The sequence below is a fragment of the Musca vetustissima genome, unplaced genomic scaffold (genome assembly GCF_032173495.1).
Source record: "Musca vetustissima isolate MV318-11 ecotype Yass unplaced genomic scaffold, APGP_CSIRO_Mvet_v1 utg3141, whole genome shotgun sequence".
Taxonomy (NCBI): domain Eukaryota; kingdom Metazoa; phylum Arthropoda; class Insecta; order Diptera; family Muscidae; genus Musca; species Musca vetustissima.
Window position 1 is genome coordinate 734557 of NW_026886665.1, and position 3327 is coordinate 737883.

Consider the following 3327-nt stretch of genomic DNA (forward strand, 5'->3'; position numbering starts at 1 on the left):
AACCAGAAGAGCTAGAAATTTGGATTGAGGGTCACTGATGGAGTGTAGGATAGATGTACCAAAGGGTTTTTGGAAATTCGAACTACAACTATCCGAAATGTACGAAAATTTACTAAATTTGGTACAATTCTGTAGCATGAGAACGGATAGAGCTAAAAACTTGAAACTTGGGAAGTAGGATCGATATAAGGAGATGGTTTTGAAACCGTGTACTCATGTGTACGAAATGTACTATATGGTACTATATTTGGTACAAATTTGATTTGGATGTACAAATGGAGCTAGAATCCTGAAAATTGAAAGTAACATTACCGTCGGAGTATAGGATTGTGATATGTACGTAGTTTTGGAAATTTGTTACTTATGTGTACGAAAAGTACTAAATCGTACTATAATTGCTACAATTTGGATTTGGGTGAACCGATAGAGCTGAAACAACGAAATTTGGAGTTAGGATCATTTTAGGGGTGTAGGATTGGGGTCAGGACTCAGTTTAAGACATTATTACTTATGGGTACTAAATGGTACTAAATTTGGTGCAATTTGAATTTTAGGTGAACCAATTGAGCTAGAATCATAAAATTTGGAGTCAGGATCACTGTCGAGGTGTAAGATTGAGATATGCAGGAAGTTTTAAAATTTTGTACTTATGTGTACTAAATTTGGTACAATTTGAATTGTGGTTGAACCGATACAGTTGGAATCCTGAAATTTAGATTTTGGAGCACTGTGGGGGTGTTTGTTTGGGTTCAGTTGGAAGTTTTTGAAATTCGTACTAAATGGTACTAAATTTGGTACAATTTGAATTTTGGGTGAACCAATAGAGCTAGAATCATGAAATTTGGACTCAGGATCATTGTTGAGGTGTAAGATTGAGATATGTAGGAAGTTTTAAAAATTTGTACTAATGTGTACTAAATTTGGTACAATTTAAATTGTTGGTGAACCGATGGAATTGGAATTCTGAAACTTAGATTTAGGATCACTATGGGGGTGTAAGATTGAGAAATGTAGGAAGTTTTAAAATTTTGTACTAATGTGTACTAAATTTGGTACAATTTAAATTGTGGGTGAACCAATAGAGCTAGAATCATGAAATTTGGACTCAGGATCATTGTTGAGGTGTAAGATTGAGATATGTAGGAAGTTTTAAAAATTTGTACTAATGTGTATTGGATTTAGGATCACTGTGGGGGTGTTGGTTTGAGTTAAGTACGAAGTTTTGGAAATTCGTACAACTGTGTACTAAATTTGGTACAATTTGAATTATGGGTGAACCGATAGAGTTCGAATCTTGAAATTTAGATTTTGGAGCACTGTGGGGGTGTTGCTTTGGGTTAAGTTGGAAGTTTTTGAAATTCGTACTAAATGGTACTACATTTTGTACAATTTGAATTTTAGGCGGACCAATGGAGCTAGAATCGGAAATTTGGAGTCAGGATCATTGTTGAGGTGTAAGATTGAGATATGCAGAAATTTGTGCTAATGTGTACTAAATTTTGTACAATTTATGTTGTGGCTGAAGCGATAGAGTTGGAATCCAGAAATTTAGATTTACGATCACTGTGTCGGTGTGGGATTGGGTATTTATGAAGTTTTGGAAATTGGTACTACTGTGTACTAAATTTGGTACAATTTGAATTGTGGGTGAACAGATAGAGTTGGAATCCTGAAATTTAGATTTTGGTTTGGGTTAAGTTGGAAGTTTTTGAAATTCGTACTAAATGGTACTAAATTTAGTACAATTTGAATTTTAGGTGAACCAATAGAGGTAGAATCATGCAATTTGGAGTCAGGATCACCGTTGAGGTGTAAGATTGAAATATGTAGGAATTTTTAGAAATTTGTACTAAATTTAAATTGTGGATGAACCGATGAAGTTGAAATCGTGAAATTTTGATTTAGGATCACTGTGGGGGTGTAGGGTTGGGGTATGTAGGAAGTTTTAGAAATTTGTACTAAGTGTACCAAATTCGGTACAATTTAAATTGTGGATGAACCGATAAAGTTGGAATCCTGAAATTTTGATTTAGGAACACTGTGGATGTGTAGAATTGCGGTATGTAGGATTTTTTGGAAATTGTTACTACTGTGTACTAAATTTGGTACAATTTGAATTATTGGTGAACCGATAGAGTTGGAATCCTGAAATTTTGATTTCGGATCACCGTCGACGTGTAGAATTAGGGTATGTAGAAAGTTTTGGAAATTGGTACTACTATGCACTTAATTTAGTACAATTTGAATTGTGGGTGAACCGATAGAGTTGGAATCCGGAATCTTGGATTTAGTATCACTGTAGGGGTGTAGGTTTGGGGTAAGAAGGAGGTTTTGGAAATTCGATCTATTGTGCACTAAATTTGGTACAATTTGAATTGTGAGTCAACCGATGAAGTTGGAATCCTGAAACTTGGATTTAGGATGACTGTGGGGGTGTAGGATTGGGGTATGGAAGTTTTGGACATTGGTACAACTATATACTAAATTTGGTACAAATTGAATTGTGGGTGAACCAATAGAGTTGGAATCCTGAAACTTGGATTTAGGATCACTGTGGGAGTGTATGTTTGGGTTAAGTAGGAAGTTTTGGAAATTCGTACTACTGTGTACAAAATTTGATACTATTTGGATTATAATTAAGATTTTATCTAATTCATGATTTCAATTGGATTGCATGAAGTAGGTAGTAATGGAAATGTTTACTTATGTGTTCTAAGTGGTACTAAATGTGATACAAATTGGATTTAGATGAACCGATAGAATCCTGAAATTTGGAATTAAGATTGGGGTATATGGGAAGTGTTGGAAATTCGTACTTATGATTGTTAAAGTAGGTAGTTATATTAATGTGCACTAACTGATACTCAATTTGGATTTGGGTGAAGCTATATTAGATTTTTTTTTCAAAATAAGTATTACAAGAGTACAAATGGTAAAAAATTACACCACATTTAGTATAGAGGTAGATTTCTGTAGCGGTCGGAATGGGTGTGTAGGGTTGAGATATAGAGGTAGATTTGAGAACATACTATGGCAGAACATACGTACTAAATGGTTTTAAAATTTTAATAATGGTCGATATAGGGTTTTAAATACATCCCACATTCGCTAACGTAGTAGCGGGTATATGCTAGTAAACTATAAATAGCTTCTAAGCTGATGAGGTAAGTGGAGTGATCCGAAACTGTCTTACTCCCTTGTGAACAATACCAAACATGAATTTTAATAATGTATGTATTTGACCACTTAAATCCCCGTGGACTAATTTATAAAAACCGCATGATAGTCCAATTTTTTAATGAAAGGTACAAATTTTGTTAATCTACG